Source organism: Gossypium arboreum, chromosome 8 (genome assembly GCF_025698485.1).
Source record: "Gossypium arboreum isolate Shixiya-1 chromosome 8, ASM2569848v2, whole genome shotgun sequence".
NCBI classification, from domain to species: domain Eukaryota; kingdom Viridiplantae; phylum Streptophyta; class Magnoliopsida; order Malvales; family Malvaceae; genus Gossypium; species Gossypium arboreum.
Genome location: NC_069077.1, coordinates 119,777,882 through 119,789,689, shown reverse-complemented (window position 1 = coordinate 119,789,689; position 11,808 = coordinate 119,777,882).

Below are 11,808 nucleotides of genomic sequence, written 5' to 3'. Positions count from 1 at the left end.
TAATCTTATTTAATACATATATTTATCAAAACAGCATTTAATACTGAACTTTAAAAAATTACACTTTTGCCCTAAACTTTTGCATAATTACACTTTTGCCCCTAGGCTCGGAATTAAACTTTATTCCTTATTCTTATGTTTTATAACATGCTGATCACTTTTCCTTCTATGGCAACATCAAATTCTCTCTCTAACATATACTTGTGACTATTAGGTATTTTTGCCGATTAAGCCCTTTTACTCGCTTTTCACTAAAACCGAGTAGCACAAGTTGTCTAACATAATTTAAAACCTCATATTCTATCATAAAACATCAAAATACACAAATTTCACCTATGGGTATTTTTCCAAATATAAACCCTAGGTTGAATTATTGCTAGCATAAGCTTATTCGAGCTTCCGGATTCAAAAACATAAAGAACATTAAAACGGGCTTGGAATCACTTACTATGGAGCTTGGAAGCTTGAAACAAACCCTAGCTATGGAGAACCCTTGAAATTTCGGCCTAATGAAGAAGATGGACAAAATTGGCTTTTAATTTTGTTTTTAATTCATTTTAATAACTAAATGACCAAAATACCCTTACTACTAAACTTTCCAAAATTCCTTCCATGTCCTAATTTTGTCCATGAACTTAAAATTGGTTAAATTTCTATTTAAGACCTCCTCATTAATATTCCAAAACAATTTCATACTAAAAACTTCTAGAATGCAAGTTTTGCAACTTATTCGATTTAGTCCCTACTTTCAATTTAAGCACTTTAGGCATAGAATTTCATCACGAAATTTTCACACAATCATGCAATCATATCATAAACATCAAAATCATTGTAAAATAATTATTTCTATCTCGGATTTATGGTCACGAAACCACTATTCCGATTAAGCCCTAATTCAGGATATTACAGATCAAACCAAAACTTCAGCTGTGACATGTATTCCCGCTCACGAACTAATGGATTGTGTAGATCATTGAAAATCTTTGTATAAGTCTCCTAAGTTCCAAACAATGATTTTTGGACCAAAAGTATGAAAAATAAAGGTGACTTCCCACATCTTGGGATGTCATTCATCCTAGTACAATCAATCTTTTCTATAACAACAACTTTCTGCAACAAAATTTCACTATAACAAAATATTAAGAATAAAGGTGACTTCCATTTCTCAGAATGTCAATTGTTCTAGTACAATCAACATTTTCTATAAGAACATTTTATTATAACAAAATATGAAAAATTTTCCCACTTCCTGGGAGGTCATTCATCCTGGCACAATAGGTCTTCATTATAACAACTACCCTCTATAACAACATTTTTCTATAAAATTCAAGTTTATTGTAGAACCAATTTTTATATTTTATTTTTACCTCTATAAAAGTTTTTCACTTATAAAAACATTTATAAACTTTAAAACACATTTTTACTAAATTAGTTCTCTATAACAACATACTCTTTCAAATTTTAGTAAAACTAATTTTATTCCTTAGTGAAATAAAAATAATAAGTTGTAATTAAGATATTAAATCAATAAAATATTTAAGTTTTACCTCAAGTAACTATTACCCATATTTTATTAATGAAAATAGCTTTTAATAAATGGAAATACATTGATAAGTTAATTAAAGATGTGATGTAAATCTCACAAATTCATATTATTATTAACTAAATTATGGCATATCAACGATGTGAGTAAAAATTTTATGTAACAAATATATTTATAAAAATGATTTAAAAATCAAATGAAGCTTTAGTTGAAATAGTAAAGACATTGAAAATTATGATGTTTGAGGTTTGAATCCTATCAAGTGCATTTTCCAAGATTTCATTGTTGGAAAAATCCAATTAAAAAATGATTTTTAGTTACAACAGAAGTTTAAGTGAAAATCAAGCCGGTTTGTGAAGCAATAAACCTTTTTTCGAAAAATACATGTGTTTTGTGCGAGATGAATCCGAAACATTTTCGACTTTCAACTAAACGACCTTCTTCACTATTCTCGTACCCTAAATTGCATCGAGTGTGGGCTCAAACAACAAGAACCAAACACATAACAAATAATGATTTATTACTTTCAGTACAAAAGTAATTCTCTCAATAGAAACCGATAGAAATTATCATTCTTAGAAAAATAAAGAAAATAAATTTTCATTATTTTCTAGCAGAATAACCATATATGAAATTTATATGTAAATAACTCATAAATAACTCTACCAACGTCATATATTTATAGGGAGAGATAGGAACATCTTAGTTGAATAAGTATAATACTAATAATATTTATTTAATGGGAAAGCACTCTCTTAGTCTGACTAGAAGTTGGGGGGGAGGGAGGGGGAGGGGTTGACACATCCTAGATAAAAAAAGAAAACTAGGGTTGCCTCCCCTCACATGTAAAATAAGGGAAATTGGGTCTCTCATGTATTAGATCCAATTATATGTGTTTCTTGGATATTTAACGCAACACTTTATAATTAAATTCAACTCAATATTTGTTGTCGGTTCCCAAAATAAATGTTAATTAATTAAATTAACTAAATCAATTTTTTAATTAAATAATCTTCTCAACCCAATTCTAATTCATTTAAAGTCATGATAAACCGTAAAAGAATTTGTGATAAAATATATTTAATTTCCATATTCAATGGATTCATAATGACTAATTAATTTAATTTAATATTTGAATTTTAATTATTTAATTATAATTAATTAAATAATAATTCAAAACCTTGAATTAATTCTCAAGTTGTTTTTATACTCAAGGAGAAAACGCATTCATTTATGAATGTGACTCATTTATCTAACTTCGTCATTTTTGTTAATTTGGTTCTACATGCAATTCATTTCTAATTTCAATGAGCTAGCAGAGGGACCAATTGAACATATGTAATTATGGCTCAAATGATTTATAATTAAGTTTCAACTTTTCGCCTATTAATTATAAACTTATTAGCCACGAAGTCAATACACTATAGTATTCTGAATGAGCTCTCCCTAATTATATACCATTACGAAAGCTATTTAATTAATGCTTGTCCAATGACCTTATCTCATAAGCATGTTACCCTCATATAATATCTTTAATCTCTTTGGGATAAATCTACTCTTCCAATATGATCTTATTTTATCTCATGGTAGCCATTACATCTTCCTTCATAAAAATCAATTACTATCAAATAATAATTAAGTCATTTATCACAAAGACAAATGACTCGTGACCACATTTAATTTTCATCTATCATGTAATGTCGATGAGAGGATATCATTTACCCGTCAGTTGGGCTATGAATTCCACTATTACATACTATAGAACTTATATACCCAACACACTAGCTTTCAGTTCTTTATCTATTTGAAATCAAACTTTTACTTACATCAAATTATATGAGTCACATACATAGTTCATCATCTACTGAAGATTAAGGTACGCGAATGTCACAAGTGAATAAATCCATAAACGAATATAGGATTTATTCTACATGGATCTTGTCTGATGTACTATCAATCTAGTCAGTCACATCTATATTTCTATTTTCTAGGAGTCATCCGCTCTAATGCTCAACACAAAGCATCTCCTCGATTGGACTTGATAGACGACATATTAGTCTTTCAATCAATTTACTTGTTTCCAATTAGACTAAGGATATTTTTAGGTTCATCTACTAATACAAGTTGTTTTTCTCTATTATGATCCGATCAGGTAATATTGCTTAGTATTAGCTAAACATTAGATAACCAGTGAGACAAACTTTGCTTCCATTTTACTTTGCGTGCAAAAATATTTAGGACAATATAAAATGGGTATTAATGTAATTAATGGATGTTATTATTAAATTAATTTATTTGAAAATACAAGTATACAAAATGAATATACTACACTTAGGACACCAGATCCAATATTCACATGATTTGAAATAATAAAAATAACATTACAGGAATGCTTATTATTTTATAAAATAAAGAGTTTTCAATAATTGCTCAATTGAGTTAGGACTCGATTGAAGGGTAGCGCCAACTCAATAAATCCCTTAAATATAAAATAGATAGATTATACATTTTAATTGGAAATTAAAAATAAATATAATTTAAATATAAAATATTGTTATAAACATATAACATCAACCTCTATATAGTAGTCACTTAACTGTGAAGTTCTGATGAGGTCTAGTGCATTAGTATTATTATGATGGACCAAAAAATATAAATCCTATATAAAATGCCATAAGAAAATTAATTTTTATCATTAATATTATTATGAAAAAATTAAAAGGAAGTAAGAAAATTAAGAGATAAAAACTAATGGTACTAGTCCATAGACTCTTAAAGATATCATGTTTGAGTGAACTTAAACACTTTGTTGGGGATCAACTCGTATAAACAATGAAATAGAAAAGTAAAGACAATCGAAAACACAAATATTTACATGGAAAAATCCTCTAAAGAAGATAAAAACTCTAGGTAAAGGAGACCCACTTAATGAGAAAATAAATGAAAAGTACAAGATGGAGAAAATAACCTAAATAAACAAAACCCAAAACCTAAATACAAAGTTCTCTCAAAGACTCTCTCTAGAACTCTTCATCAAATCTCATATAAGAGATATTTTGTTAACTCTCTGAACAGGGTTACAAAGACCTTTTAAATAGGCTAATATTAAAGTTCTAATATGATTAAAATATTCCTAGACTAATCAGAGTTTAATTGGAAAAAGATAATAGAGTTTAATTGGGAGAAGAAACCTAGTTTAAGTTGAATACACGTCACTACGTTATGACATGGTTACGCCTCGCCAGGATGTCGTCTGTTATGTCGTGCTTCTCCTTATGACATCAATTCTATTTCATCTATGCTTTGCCCGAAAATGCAAGGCACACCCCACAAATCTCCCTATTGACTTGTATTTTCATAAGCCTTATTTGACAAGTCCCATCAATGGCCTAACTTGATTTTGCAGAACGCTTAACCAAGTCCAAACAATACTAGCACTTTGAAATTGGAAAACTTTTAGTTTTTTGAACTGCCAAATCAAAGCTGACTCGTGTCTGTTTCCCACAAACACAGTACTCTGTCTTACCAACTCTTGCACCTGGAAGAGAACCTCTTTTGTTCAAAACAATCATACTTTTTTTTGCTTATATGACCAAGTTACCTATACTTCAAACGAGTCGAATCTGACTCCTTAACAAATGAAGAAATTACTACTTTACCGATCATCATTGAACCCTGCAGTATATAAAGATTGTTGATATTTCAACCTCTCATCAGAACGAGAGCTCCACAAGATACCTTAATGCCGCTTAACTCAATGGCGATCTCACAATCCTTGAAGTCTAAAATTTCCCAAGAAGATGAGTTCTTCTTTAAAGTAGGCACATGCTAGACATCTGATAGTGTCTTAATGATTTCGTCGTGTATCCTAATCTGAACGGTACCAATACTGGTTACTTTACAGGGCGAATTGTTCCCCATAAGTTGTAACACCCCGAATTTGGGCCTAGAAGTATTGGGCCTTGAGTGCGGGTCCGTAAGGAGGTTGTATATAGGTATTTAATTGTGCAATGAAATAACACAATTAAATGTTTGCTTTAGTGGTTAATGGCTTTGAGAAGTGTTGGAGAAATCTTGGGTTTAAACTTGGGCTTTAGCAAAAATTTTGGTATTAAGTGAAAAAAAAACCTGGATGCTTGAATGAGGGCCTTTTAAATTATTGTGGTAAATAAATGACACAAGGAAGCATGTAGTCTAGTGGTTGTGGCGTCATTAAGGTTGTATGGGAGCTTGGGTTCAAGCCTTGGCTCTTGCAATTTATTTTGTTTTTTTTAAAGGGAACCTGGACTTTGGCCTTTAGACCTTATAATTAATTGGGGATAAAATATGACACAAAAAGCCTTGTGGCTTAGTGGCAAGTAGCGTGTGGAGCATTTAAGGGAGGCATAGGTTCGAATCCCATGGCAAGCAAAGAGCATTTATTTTGCTAACAGGGGCTACAAGAGTTGGTGTTGAATTTAAACTCTAATGTTGGAGGATCCCACATCGAAAGCTAATATAAGAGTGGTTGTGAAGTCGGCTTTAAATAGAGGAACCATGAAGAGAGTAAATGTACCTTTCTTGGTCGATCCCTTTCACGTATGGCGTACTCGCTTGGGTTGGGCGTCGGCTAAGAGTGCTCGGGCGTGGATTAACTCCAGTCTCCTATCGTGTGTATTTATCACTACTCTTGTTGTTGGATGGCTACTTGGTCGCGATGGTAGAAAGGGGCCATATGGGCCCAATGGGCCTCACGGCCCAATTGGATAAGTTGTTTGATTGTGTAGTAAATATTGGACTAGGCTAGGTGAATCGCATATCTGTGGCTAGGTTTGGGCTAAAAGGGCCACACGAGCGCAGGGCCCATTTGGGCCGAGAATAGGTTTTAGGCCCATTCGTATTGTTATCCATGTTTAGAATACTTTAGTTTACCAATTCTTGAAATGCCCTCGACTTGTAAAATTACCAAAGTACTCCGATTTATAGAATTACCGCTTTACCCTCGTGTTATAGAATTACCGCTTTTACCTCGATTTACGTAATTACTGCTTTTACCCTTAGTTTACGTAATTACTATTTTACCTCGATTTGTAATTACCATTTTACCCCAATTTACATAATTACCGCTTTACCCTCGATTTACGTAATTACCATTTTACCCCAATTTACATAATTACCGCTTTACCCTCGATTTACATAATTATCGTTTTACCTCGATTTACGTAATTACTGCTTTTACCTCGATTTACGTAATTACCATTTTACCCTCGATTTATAGAATTATTATTTTACCCTTGATTTACGTAATTCTTGTTTTACCCCGATTTACAAAATTACTAAAATACCCTTGGTTTGTGAAATTACCGCAATACCCTCAATTTGTAAAACTACCAAAATACCCTTATGGTAAAATGACGAATATGCCCTTATGTTCCGTATGACTGATGTGCTTAGGATTTACATATATTGATATTGGATTAGTTAAGTTTGAGTGATGTGGTGGTTATCGAGGCGATTGATTTTGGAAACGTTTCAACTTCAACCCATAATGTGTGTACTAACCTCTAAATAGCTTAGTTTAATATTTCTTTGAAAAGTCAAAGCTTCATATTTTAGTGATTCGGGAATTAATATTTAGATCTATTTTCTACGCACGTTTAAGTTGGATTCACAACGGATATGGGGTAGGAAGGTATTTGGAACGTTCTTCAATGAGTAGATCTCTTGGTAAGTATTCGAACCTTCTTTCTATTTGTATCTTGTGGTTTAAGAAAACCGAAAACCCTCTCGTCGACTAAGGCTAAAAGGGTTTTTGGTGTTATTTGGTTTGTTGGTGCTAGTGAGGATTAAAGGTCGCCGATCGAGGAGTGTGAAAAGCTTGGATCATCGGAGTGACTAAATCTAGTCATCAACTTCAAAGGTATGAACCCAAGGGCCATTGGGGATGGTGGTAGAATGTGTAAGTGATGATAATAGGTAGTTTTCGATTTGGTTTAATATTAACATGGTCTAATCTATAAGTGGTTGATTATAGGAGAAATCGCATAGGAGATCTCGTCAAGGAATATCGCAAATCAGGTGTGTAACGAACCCTTTCATAGCTTAAAGCGATAAAATGCCGAAAAAAGTAAAATGCCAAATTCGGCATTTCGAGGACTTATGAGCAAGCTTAACGCTCACTAGTTAGTTAGAATCAATGAGACGGTGATCGAGAACGATGGAAACGGTAAGAATGTGATTTTTGGCGTTCTTGGTAAGTTGGGCCTCGAGGGGCCGAAGTGGGGCCCATTGGGCTTTCGGGCCCATTTGGGTAAAATTGGTAGAAAACGGAAATCATATATGGCATGATAAGACCGTTAAAACCGTTATGGAATATAGGCTAAATGGGCCTAGATGACGAAATTGGCTAAGTAGGGCCCATTAGGGTTTTAGGCCCAATAACTCGATTTCGCTAAAATGGGCCGTAATCACTGTTTGCACCCATGGATTGTTAGTAATCGTTAATGAACATGGAAACCCTAATTTTGGTAAAATTATGAGATTACCCTTATACCATGAAAATGACCGTTTGCCCTAGGTAAAAATGACCATTATACCCCTAGGGTTTATGTATGATTTTAATACATGGGATTTTGATAAATATGGTATGTATGAGATGCACATGACATGTATGATATGCACATGATATGTATGATATGCACATGATGTAATCATAACTGCATTGGGTTGGGTTTTTATATGGATGGAGGAAGTGAAAAGGGCTTATGCCCTGCTTATCAAAAGGGCTTATGCCCCGCTTATCAAAAGGGCTTATGCCCCGCTTATAAAAGGGCTTATGCCCCGATTATTGAAAGGGCTTTTGCCCTGATTATTAAAAGAGGCTAGGCCTCCATTATATGATAAAGCACTATGCTTTGCCATGGAGAGTATGGCGGGGTGGGTCGAGTTAATCCCACATGGTGTATTGGTTGGTACGGTGGAGAGTAGCGGATGGTGGGTTGAGTAGTCTCCCAAATGGGTTGCATTCTTTCATTGAAATTATATGTGATATTGAAATGGGCCTAAGGGCCATACTGCTTCTGATAAAGGCTTCGCCCAAGAATATGAAATATGAAAAGGCTTCGCCCAGTGTTATGGAATATGAAACATGAAAAGGGCTATGGCCCAAGATATGTTGAGATTGGATTTGGGCTTAGACCCAACAGTCATATTATTTTTTGGGCTCGAAGGGGCTTGTTGCACACCGAGTTTCCAAACTCACCCCTTTCCTTAACCTTGCAGTGAGCCTTGATGTGGGGACTTGGGCGGAGAGGATTCAGAGTGGCCACGGTGATCATCTTTGGGCTTTTAAATAAGTGTTGGTTTTCATTTAATTTCCTTTAATTATTATTTATTTTGGGTTGTAATAAGGCCAATTTTAACTTTCCTTTTATTTCTTTTCTAATTATACTAATTTTAATAACTTTAAAATTGGTTAATAATTATTCAAATGGGCTAGACTTAGGACGTGTTTTCAAAATGATACTTTTATTCAAAATATCTCAACACCACAATTAATCGATTTATCAAAGACGTCCACTTAAACAAATTTAAACTCGATATAACAAAGTGTGGCTATGGTTGTGGGCATGTCTAGGATTGGATCCAATTAAAGAGCTTGGTACTTAAGCAGCCTTCATGGCTCACCTCCTCTGTCTCGGATACCTACCTGGTGCCCAGCTTCCATACACTTTGCTAACTCAATAAAATGTATGGTTTTAAAACACTAAAATGGAACGTGGGTTTTCAACTCCAATGTGGCACGTCAGATTCGGCCATAACGTCTGGGCCGGGTTTAGGGTGTTACATAAGTACAACTCCATCTTCAACTGGATTGCATATGGAGAACAAGTTATTGTTTGGACACATATGGAAAGAGCACCCCGAATCTATAATCTACTCAGACATAAGTTTAAACCTTTTTATCGTAGACATTAACAACCAATCATCACCATTGTCCTTAGCCGCACTAGCATCAGCTACCACAGTTTTTATTCCTCCTCACTCTCAGCAACCCTTCTGTTTTTATTTTTCAGTTTAACTAGATTTGTTTTGACTTGATTCTTTAGACTGTTGCCTCCCTCTAGCAACCAAAAGCGAGGCTTGACTACCAGACTTGCTACCCAAACCTAACTTATTATCGAGTTTTTCCTTGCCTAACAAGTTACCCTTCACATATTCAAATGAAAGTTTATCTCTACCATAAATTAGGGTCTCCATGAAAGTTTTATACGAAGGGGGCAAAGAGCATAATAATAGCATAGCTTGATCTTCATAATCTATATAGATCTCGACATTCTTCAGATTGTTCAAGAGAGTAACAAATTGACTGATATGACCCCTAAGGTTTTCACCTTTGTCCATATGGTACATGTATAGGTGTTGTTTCAACACCAAACGATTAGCTAGAGACTTTGTCATGTATAATATTTTGAATTTTGTCCATAAGATTGTTGTCGTTTTCTTTGTAAGCACCTCCTACAACTCATTGTTTGTGAGGTACAATTGGATTATTGTAGAGCTTTCTCATCAAGCTCTTCCTATTTTGACTGGTTTAGATTTTTGGGTTTTTGCTCGGTGACAACCTTCTTCATACCATTCTGAACCAAAATTGTCATTATCCAAACTTGCCACAAACTAAAATTTATGATCCTATCAAACTTTTTGTTATCGTATCTCATTGCCATCTCTGAATGTGCTGAATGTGAAAACCAAATTTGGCTTTGATGCCAATTTGTTAGGGACCGACTCATATAAACTACTAACAAGAAGAAACTGAAAAGATCGAACACACAAATTTTACGTGAAAAACTCCTTCGAAGAGGATAAAAACCAAAGAAAAAGAAAACTTTACTAATCAACAAACCAACAAAGAGTACAAGATGAAGAAAATAAACCTAAATTAGCAAAATCCAAAACTCAAATACAAAGCTCTCTCAAAAATTTTCCCCAAAATTCTTCATCAAATCTTATATAAGATATATTCTATTAACTCTCTAAATATGGTTACAAAAAACCTTTCAGTAGGCTAATATTAAAGTCCTAATATGACTAAAATATTCCTAGACTAATCAGAGTTTAACTGGGAAAAATAACAGAGTTTAATTTAGAGAAGGAGCTCGGTTTAAGTTGAATACACGTCGCCACATCATGAAATGGCTATCACCTCGTCGTATGGCACCCCAAACCTGATCGAGACAGTTTGACTCAAATCTGAAATGTCACATTAGTCACCGAAGTGACCAAGAACACCTCGCGATATTTTAGTATGCAATTAATTATTAGTTTTCTTTATCAATCAACAGTAGAAATCTCAGGCTTGCATTCAACTCATATATATATACATTAATAAACAATTGAAAGCTAGTTGCATACTTTCTTGTAACACACTATACCCGAGATAATTGTCGGACCCAAGTTATAAGATGCTACGGCAATTAACAACATTTAACACACACGAATTCATCTTAAATATGCAATTAATCAATGAAGCATTCAATATCATAAGTATAATATGATTCAAAACCAAAATCGAGCCTCAATAGAGCTTACGAAGCTCCTAAACCAACTTAGAAACAATTCAGGACTAATCTAAAACTTTTAGAAAACATTAGGTAATAAGGCTAAACAGGGGTCACACAATCATGTGACCAGACCGTGTGATAGGTTGAGGTTGTGTAGAGCTAGATAACAAAACTGTGTATTCAAACTATGTAGAAGGCTAATGTCGTGTGTAAAGAAGTCACACGGCTGTGTCGCCAGGCAGTATAACAGACTGTAGCTGCGTGGACCTAAATGCAAAATTTCTAATGTAAGTCACACAAACATGTCCTAGATCGTGTATTAAATTGAGGCCATGTAAGCTAGAGGTACACAACAGTCTTTCCAGGCTATGTAACTCAGTGATGCCGTACAGCAATTACTCCCAAAATCTAATGACCATACAGTTGTGCCAAATGCCCATGTATGGCACACGGCCATATGTCAGCCCGGGTGTGCTAAGTTGAACCTTAAAATGCAAGTCATATAATCTATGGTTTACTTAAGCCACAAGCATGCTTTGTACCACTCAAAAAACTCATCCAAAAGACATCAAAAGCATACCAAAACACAACTTAAAACACCATCCTATGTGCCAAACCAATATGCCATAAGGCACCATCATAAACAACATTTAATACCAAGGTTTTTCTTACTTCAAACAAGTTTAAGTATAACTAAGCAATTTCAATATAAATCATCAAAGA